This window comes from Lathyrus oleraceus, chromosome 5 (assembly GCF_024323335.1).
Source record: "Lathyrus oleraceus cultivar Zhongwan6 chromosome 5, CAAS_Psat_ZW6_1.0, whole genome shotgun sequence".
NCBI lineage: Eukaryota > Viridiplantae > Streptophyta > Magnoliopsida > Fabales > Fabaceae > Lathyrus > Lathyrus oleraceus.
The window spans coordinates 528,551,404-528,561,553 of record NC_066583.1 but is presented as its reverse complement, the minus strand read 5'-3'; positions in this window follow the sequence as shown (position 1 = coordinate 528,561,553).

Genomic DNA, 10,150 nt, shown 5'->3' with positions numbered 1-10,150 from the left:
AATTCGCAAGTGCACGAATCGCGTCAAAGTACTATAAAAGAATATCGATCCCACAGAGACCAAATCGTCAATCTATCGATTACTATCGTTACAGTGTTTATCTAAGGCGGTATAAAAGAGATATTGATGTTGCAAAATAACAGTAAATAATAAATGCAGTGCAGATAAAGACAGGTTTGAATGTATTTCACGTCAGTTAAGTGATGTTTCGATTGTCTAAATAGAACTACTTATGAGGCAATATTTTCTAATCTTGAAAAGAATCCATTTAACAGGAACTGTCGCTTTCGCGTATTCAGAACCGAGTTTACCCTTAAATTAAGGCCTTTTATTGTCACTTATAAAAGGTGCGCAGAACGCTAAAGTAGTAAACTTATTTTTAAGAAATAAGACTCGTAAACTTAGTTGAAAAGTGATTTTGATTTGTAAAGTTTTACCCAAGGAGTTTCCTGATTTTAAATCTATCAACGCGTTCGAAAACAGTTTCAAAAATAGTTTTTCCTTAAAGTGATAAAAGTTCCTAGTTAACTAAGGCAGGGTGCTTTCGCACTCCTTGAATAGTTAAAACTAACCAAGTTTGTTTCAGAAAACTCAAGTTAAAAATCAAAACAGCCTTTAAAGTATTTCTATAGATTCAATATGTGAAACATCTTTTTAACCGCGATCCTTACATTCTAACCTTTAAAAGATTTAGCCAGACATGGTAATACCAACAAACACAACGATATTGATCATGATGAAAAGTTATTTTAGAATGTAAGGCGTAAAGAACGAGTAGAGCGCGTAAAATAAATAAAATAAAGCATAGATAGAAAGTAAATAATGTAAAGCGTAGACAGAAAGTAAATAAAATAAAATGTAAACAGAAAGTAAATAAAGTAAAGCGTAAACAGAAAATAAATAAAGTAAAGCATAGACAAAAAGTAAATAAAGTAAAGCGTAGACAAGTAAATAAATAAAGTAAACGAGACAAGTAAATAAATAAAAGCGATAAATAAGAACCTGCTCCAAACGGAGGCTTTAAATTTGGTACAAGGAAAATAAACCTCCGACTCTGAAGATAAAGACGACAGCAACTCGAAGTGACCCAACTTAATATCACTAAGGTGCGATAACCCCCCGGTGTGACGGATTACCGCTTTACAGATGATAAATATAGTCTTAGTGTTGTAAACTAAGTTGGATGATTTGAAAATGAAATGGAACGAACTATTTATAGAGGATTTCAGCAGCTTGCAAAGACCGTGGCGCCCTCCAACTTCTCCTTAGTGGGAACGTGATTTGCAAAGGTGGCGTCCGTCATCCCTTCATGACGCCCGCCATGTGTGGAAATGGGAAAGATCATGGGAACGTGGCGGTTACCTCCTAGTCGAGGGCTGATGAGTCATGGCTTCTTCTATGACGACCGCCATGTGCAACACCATGTGTACAATATTCGCTGAAAAACCCTAATTTTAGGTCTTTTTGCTTCGTTTCTTCTAAAAGGGTCCGAAAGAGCTAAATATTTGAAAACAACATAAAAGAGAGCATAATACAAACAAAATGATAATAAAGTCTTAATAAACATGTGAAATCCGAGTCAAAAATACGGTGTGATTCAGTGTGATCAACAACCTCTTAAGCGTTGATACAAATTAAATAGACGACAAAGATTTGTTTAAGGACGGTGAAGAAAGTCAATAAACACGCTTATATTTTCTCTTGGTTATTACTCAAAATCGAGATAATTTGTTTTTTTTAAAAATAAAAATACAGTAAAATAATTTTCGTCCCAAGCGCCACATACCTCTCGATTTCTATAAAAAATCGAGGGGAGTAAGTTTTTTTTAACTATATTGTTTACACAAAATATTAAAATATATTGTTTAAACAAATCCTGATTTTAAAATGGATTCTTGGAGAACAACAAATCTTTTATGTTATCCAGATTTTGTTGTATACTCTTTGTGCACATTTTTTTCAAGTTCAATGAATTACATGCATCCAATTTCTGATAAGTTATCTATTCCAACTATGATAATTTTTTTCTCCACTTGCAATCCATCCCAGAGATTTATTTAAAGATTTTATTATATTTAGCAAATGTTTTTATGGCAAAGACTTTCATAAGAAAGAGAACAAGATATATAATGGTGGATGTAGAAAGTTTCTTGTGGATTAATGTGTTGACAATATCTTAAGCATTGTTAAAATAAAGACTCTCCCCTCGATTTTATAAAAAAAATGTAATATATTATTTGCAAAAAATGGTAAATGATAAAAAATTTAAAGTAACATGTCTTGTTTCCTTTTTAATTTGGTACCATTAACCTTTTTTTGTACTTCAATTGCTTCCAATTTACATCATATTTAAGAATAAATTTCTCAATGTTGTCAGCCGAGGAAAATAATAAATTATAAAGTGTTTAATTTGATTGACAACATAAGAATGTTGTTTCAAAAATACAACAACAACATCAACATCATTATGTTGGGATGGATTGCAAGAGCATATTTTGTTGTTGTTCAAGATAGAACGTTTAAGATTTTTTCCGTCTTGCAATCCATCTCAAAGAATGGTGCTTACAAGTTTGGAGCGACTACATATAAGTTAAGTTTATGATAAAATCTGATTAACGAGTGTTTTTATAGTAAAATCAGATTATCTAATTCCTCAGTTATTAAAGCCAACGAATAAATCATTAATTTAAAAATAAAAATAAAAATAAATACACAACTTTTAAAGAAATAAAAACATAAATTGCATTTGTTGTGATTCGAAGCATGTCCTGAATTATTTTTTTAAACCGAAAAAATATGTGATATTTATTTATATAAAAAAATATGACGCACTTTCACATTATATCTCAATTTTTTTGTTGGATGAGATACAAATTTTGTTATTAAATATATTATTTGTAGTATTTAGGTTATGACGATTTGACATGACCAAAAGGAATTTTTTGCACACAAAAAATTCTTCAACTTTATGTAAAAACTCAATTAGCTAGTAATACAAAATACTAAGTTGACTATAATTATTTTATTTTTTACTTTCTCAATAAAATTGCAATGTCTCTATATATAATAAAGATAACTATCACCCCAATTTTTAAAAATGGTTATTCTACGAGCAACTCAAAATTTAGAACTTTTTCTAAGATTTATATAAAAAAAATTTTACTTACCTTCAAGTAGGAACAAAGTAAGGTGAGTTAAATTTTTTTAATACCAATAAGATGTAATTCAACCATAAACCACAAAGAATAAGATATATACTTAACATTGTTTAACAAATGGATTATTTTTTAAAGATTAAAGTAATATGTAATTAATTATTTAATAAAATATTAAAATTTATAGGATTAGTATGTTTGTGGCTCCCTAAAATTTTCAAATTTTAATTTTAATCCCTTAAAATATTTAGTATGTTTTTTTGGAACATCCAAAGTTTCGAGCATCTTCAAAGGAGTTTGAAAAGTTGGTTAGACAGAGAGATTAATGATGAGGGGAAAATTAGAAGTATCGAGAGGCTTGTTTCATACATCTCAATTGCATATGACAATAATGGTACGCAACATATGTGGGTGTGAGTTAGATATGACGATGATGTTAGGGATATGATGTCTGTAGCATGTGACATTGCTTTGATTGTTATAATCTCTTAGACATGTTGTGGTGTTAAGTCATTTTTATCAGTTGTTTATGTTGTTGTTTTATGCATATTTATGTTGGTATGATATGTCGTGTGTTGTTCGTGTGCGGAAATTGTTTTTTAGGGGAGTTTATGTTATTTATGTTGTGTCTGGACTGACGACATAAACCATATAATCTTACCATTTTATCAGTCGTGTCCATTTATGTTCTAATTCGTGTATTATTTGGACAACCCTTTTTCTTTAGTCATATGTTTTTGTTGTTCCAAATTATGTCTCGTTGATATGCAAGCCAATAATCTTCCAATTCTACCACCGGGAAGCTATTATTGTACACATTGAAAATATTTACGATTTTGTAATCATCTGATAGATGCTTGGAAGCATCTTGGCGAGCATATGGGTATGCCACAATGATATGGGAGCAAGGCATACGAAAGACTTGAAAATTTTCATTTTCACACCAACCTCTCTTCAGTTGGATCTGATAGTCTCCATTCGACCTCCCCTCGTTGCGGTCATGTGTTTCCTTTACACTAAAAAATATGTTTATGACGGTAAAAGATTGTAACTACATGCGTGATGACTTTGAGACTCCTTCATCACTTTCATGAAACTTTCACTGAATAATTTCCTCGACCATAACACTGAACTCCATTTTTCGCCTCTGGTTGCGAAAAATGATCCCAACCTAAAATAGGTTGCTCTCACCAACGTGGTTATTGGTAGGTTTTTAATGCCTTTGAATATGTTGTTCATGGATTAAACAAGGTTTATTGTCATGTGGCCCCATCGACATCCTTCGTCAAATTCCCTTGTCAACTTCTTAAATGGAATGTTATCCACCCACCTTAATGCATCCGTATTTGACAATCTAATTTCCTCGTGATAGTATCGAAACGATGGTTAAGTTAAAGCGTACCATGTATTCACAAATTCTTTTGAAGGTTCTTGTCTTTGATTTCCCGCATGAAATTTTTTGCAATATGTCTAATGCAGTAGACATGGCTAGAAAGAGGATTATGTCATTCGTTCTCAGTATTATTGTATGCATTCTTAATAAATGCATGTCTGTCAGAATTTAAATAGAGTTTGGGTTGTGGAGCAACGTGTGCTATGATATTCTTGAGAAAGAAACTCCAACCACCAAGAGTCTCACCTTTAATGCATGGTTGAAACTCCCAAAAGAGTCGATGGAATATTCTATTTCCACTAACACAAGTTCTATCCGGCGTATATGTTGGTAGTGTCTCCAAAATGGTAACAGTTCCCAGAGAATACGACTTAAGTGCCACAAAATATTTTGGAAGTTCTTTGTACGAATCCTCCCAATTTCCGTATACTCGTTCAACAACCTTTGTTCTTGCAATCCACACTTTCTTGTACGACAAGGTGTAATTATATCGTGTGACAATATGCGATATTATTATACTCACATTCACTGACGGGTCCTTGCTAACAAGAGGCAAAATGTCTTGACATATCAGTTCAGAGTTTAATTTATGGTGATCCTATGAAATATTAGTGGCGGTGCAAGTATGAGGTGGGTGTGTAAAACTTATCTCCCATGAATCCCTCCTCTTCCTGTAAGACACGACCAATAGAAACATGCAAAGCACACTACGACAAAGAATGATATACCTTCTCACATTAATGTGATCTATGGTATAATCATCAGAGTTTTCCATGTGAAGTTTTTTGATTGCTCGCACACAGTCTTCTTTATTGCGGAAATGATCTCCCACTTTTAACTTACCCTCTGACCGCATATACGGGTTGTAAAAAATATCATAGGATGGCTCATCGGCATCCAAGTTCAAGAATGTCATATGCTGAGGGGAACAATATACATGACTTGGGTACAACGGTGCTTGATGATCATCATCTTTAGTGTTGGTGTTCAACAAATAATCGACTTGTATCTCACTTTCTTCTTCATCATCAACAACAACAACGACTTCAGCTTCAGCTTCATCTACATCCACATCTTCAACTTCATATGAATCTACATTTTCAACTTCATCTGAATATACTGATACAACTTTAGATTGATCAATTATCTGAGATTTTTGAGATGTAAGAGTTTGTTAGAGTAAGGTATACAACTCAATATATTTGAAACCAGAATGTTCGTGACTAACAAACATATTTTCAATATCTTAATCGTCTCGAACCTTAAAGCGGATAAAGTTTAACGTGGTTATTTTAAAAGAAAATGGATTTTGATATATAGGCTTATTATATCGTAATCCACCCTACCAAGTTCAGCACCAGATGCCTCTGCACCAACCAACAAATAGGCTTATTATTTTTCATTTTTCTTCTGCATGTTTCGCATATGTCTTTATTTTGCTGGGTTAAATGACTGTGTGAGAGTCACCTAGCCCAGATTTTCATGCGACTTGAGAACAAAACAGGAATTTTTGTGATCATTCACTTATTTTCTTCGGTCCCCTACGTAGAGCATGCTTAAGTCGGAGCTGACTGCAAGGATAAACTACTTAAGGACTTATTTGGAACAAAAATTGGGGCCACAGCATATGGGGTATCGGGATCGACTCTTATAACCATGAATCCTACGGTGTTAAGACAATACCTATTTTTAGAAAAAGTTTTCCCAAGTCTTTTACATCCTGTTATAAACCTGTCTTATAGCCTGAATATTCAAGATGCACTGTTTTCTTTGTTCAATTTTTTTTTTGGTAAGGTTAAAGAAATGGGAGAAATACTGATACACTACACAGATGACTCGTCAGACACATGTTATTTTATTGAAAGGAAAAGCAAACAACCAAAACACACACAACATACTAAAAATAAAGGAAAGCGATAAAAATAAAGGAAAACGATAAAAAGCGATAGAAATCTCCTCCCATACTTAAACCAAACATTGTCCTCAATGTTTCGATATGAGATAGGGTAGGAGTAACCTGGAAGGGAAAGAGAGAGAACTAGGGGTGATCACCGGTACCGTCACCGTCACCACCCTGGTCAGGATGCCTGGGTCGACGAAGTCTGCTACGAGTACTAAGTCCTTCCTGCAGCTGCTGAGAGCGACCTAAGAGAGACCCTTGGGTGGCCTTGATAAGTGCGAAGTGACGCTCGTTAGCCTGTCGCTGGCAATGCTGCTCATTAGTGATCGTAAGTAAGGACTCATTGATAGTCCGATGTGCTTGCTCATTACGCTGCTGGGAAGCTACCATAAAACTCATATTGTCTGTCAATTGTTGGTTTATGATATTCAGAAGGGTGTCACGCCTTTCCTCACGAGTCAGGTGCTCGCATCACATCTCCTCGGTGATGTAAAAACTGGAAGTGGTACCTGCAAAATGGTCAGAGGAAGAAGGTGCAGTGTGTACATGTGATGCAGTAGGAATATCATAAGTGGGTGACTGGTTGCGCCGGTCATACTCATCATCGGTCCCTTGCTCATCGTCCATAGGAATGTTAGGTGGAAAATGACCGGTAAAGGGTGGAGCAGCAAGATCATACGTCCAGTTCCTTGCATGTCGCACATCTGTACGCTGAGAGCAAGGTAAAACAACACTGGGTATAGCTACATCATGTACCATTAGGTGAAAACCACCTGCTCGCCGCACCTTGCATAATTTCATATCTTTCAAAAAATTTAAGTTAATGGTGCAGTGAGGGAGTGGTTCCAAGGTGGCTAGCTCAGTGTTGAGATTTAACGCTCTAGCAATGGAAGTAATCAAACCACCGAAAGAGATGGTTCCTCCCTTTTTAAGAATGGCAGACATATGGGCCAACATAAAAGGAACAAGATTGATCCTGCGATTAGTGAGGCAACCCTGTAAAAACAGCAACTCACGAGCATTTACTTTGTTAGAATTGTCCCGACCAAATATAGTACATGCCAAAAGGTATCGAAAAATACGTATGGCCGGGTTATGAATATTATAAGCTAAAATTCCTTCAAAGGAAGTGACATCACATTTGATAATCTATTCCAAAAAGTAAATGTTTCGAGTGCCCATTCAGCATCTAAGGGCGTCTCACAGATAGCACCCTCACCGTAAGGCATACCTAACAAACCTGCTAAGGCATCGGTAGTGTACTCGTATTCCATATTAAACATTCTAAAACAAACGGTACCTACCGTGCTAGCAGTGCCAAGGTAAATAGTGTAAATTAGGGAACTCAAAAATTCCCTAGTCATCTTATCATAGATGGGTTCTTTACTAGCAAAAATATCGTGTAATCCTAAAGTATCAAGCATGTGGAAAACACTATGGTATGTTCCTAAAGTGTATAAGCAATCTTCGTCTACATACCTGGTAGCGAGGATCTCTCGAGATTGTAATTTTTGTAAAATCTTGTTTTGTCGCTCTCTGGATTTTCCTCCACGAAGAATGATGTTGTTGAACTCCATTCCGGCCATTAATGGTGATTGTAGAGAAAAATGGGTATTTATAGAAAGGAAATGAAAAATGGAGTTTTAGTGGGTTTTTGGTGGAGAGATGGATGAGTGAAGTTTGGAAATGGTAATGGCTTGGAGTTAAAATGAGAAAGTTTGGATTTTTAGTGAACTTTGGTGGAGTTTGGAGGAGGAGAAAATGGGTTTGGAGAGGTTGAAGAAGGTGAAAATGGTGAAATTAGGGATTCTGTCCCGTTAAAGTTGCTGACATCATGGTGCCCGCCATGAGGCTTATGGCGCCCTCCATGTCTTCGGAATTGGTTGGGCCGGATTTGATCATTGCTACTTGGGCCTCAACTTTTTGTCTTCATTTTTGTAAGAAGGGGGGTGCACATAGGTTTCTATGGTATGTTTTTTTTTATTTAAGCTTGACAAAACAAAACAAAATAAAACAAAATAAAATAGTAAAATAAAATAAAATAAAATGAAATGAAATGGACATAAAATCATAATAATAATAATGCATATATATATATATATATATATATATATATATATATATATATATATATATATATATATATATATATATATATATATAATATATATATATATATATATATATATATATATATATATATATATATATATATATATATATATATATATATATATATATATATATATATATATTTGAAGAGTTAGTTATAAGTCACAGGTCCAGAGATCTTAGGAAAGATAAAGCAAACATAATGTCAAAGGAAATAATAAAAATAAGCATAAGTAATAAATAATGGGAAAATAGGAAAATCAAACGGTATTTCTCGGTTGGTGATGACATCGATGCTCAGGGTATAGTAGAGTCTCCTCGACTTCGTATCCTCGAAGCTTTGCGATCTGGCATTGGAGGTCGGCGATCTCATCATTAAGTATATCGGTTTCAGTATCGTGTGAGGCGACTGATACTTCGACCTGCAAAGAAACGTCAGCAAGCTCCTGGTGAAGCTGGGCTATCTCCATATGAAGCTTAACCAGTTCAGACTGCATGCTCGGACTCTGGAGATTTGGATTGTTGGTGCGAACTTTGATTCTGATAGGTGCGATTTTTGGCTCGTCTATTGTCTCTCCATGCCCTTCTATGGCGTAGGCCCAGTTGGCTTGATCAATAACACAAGTTACCTGAGGGTCCGGTAGAGTGAAATAGTCAATAGTCTCACCCTCGATTAAGAGCCTGTATTGATCCAATTGGAAAGAAGATCTCCTCATGAGGCCACGGTCTAGACAGAAGTCAATATCCATCAAGGTGTAGCTGCAGTAAGACGTCGGGTGAGATAGTCTTCTATCAAGTACCAGGGCTGAGGCTATATGAGTCACCGTGCTTCCAACGTGTATAGGGCTCACATCGGAGCGAGCATTAAGATATAGACTCTCGATCAGGAATGCTCCGCAATCTACTGGGCGTGACCGAGTGGTACAGTACATGAAGAAGATCTCTCCAACACTCACGTGTGTATCAAGGTCACTCTTCCCCAGGAAGGTGTGGGCAATGATCATCTGAAAGTATCTGAAAGCAGGGTTGTGAATCTTGTTGGAGATTTGGGTGGAAGGGCCAAGGCTACTTCCACACGTAATATCACTCCAAAACTTCTCAACGTCTCGGCTCAGGAAATAGCTCATGGGGAGCTCAGATGAAGCATCATAAGCAGTCTGAAATCCAAGCAAGTCACTGAAACGCTTGTGGTTGAAGGTGTATTCTGCCCCAAACAACCTAAAATTAATGTACCCACCATCACTAGCGTGACCAACATAGGGCTTGTAGGTCAGCGAGCTCAAGAACTCCAAAGTCAGGTTCCTGTAAGTCACATGCATAGCATCAGTATACTCACCCCATTGCAACTGATTGCACAAATGCCTGACACTAGGCTCAATGCCTAATGCCTCCATACAACTCGAGTCAGGATATTTGGTGGGCAGCATTGGGCGCTGGGAAAGCATGGCGTAACGCTGCTCTTGAACTGGGTCACCGAAGATTATTGGCATAGTGTCGCAATTTTCCATCCTGAAAAGTTAGATTAGAAATAGAGGACACCTGAAATCGTAAATATTATAACTGTTAGTCTCCATATAGATATACATATAT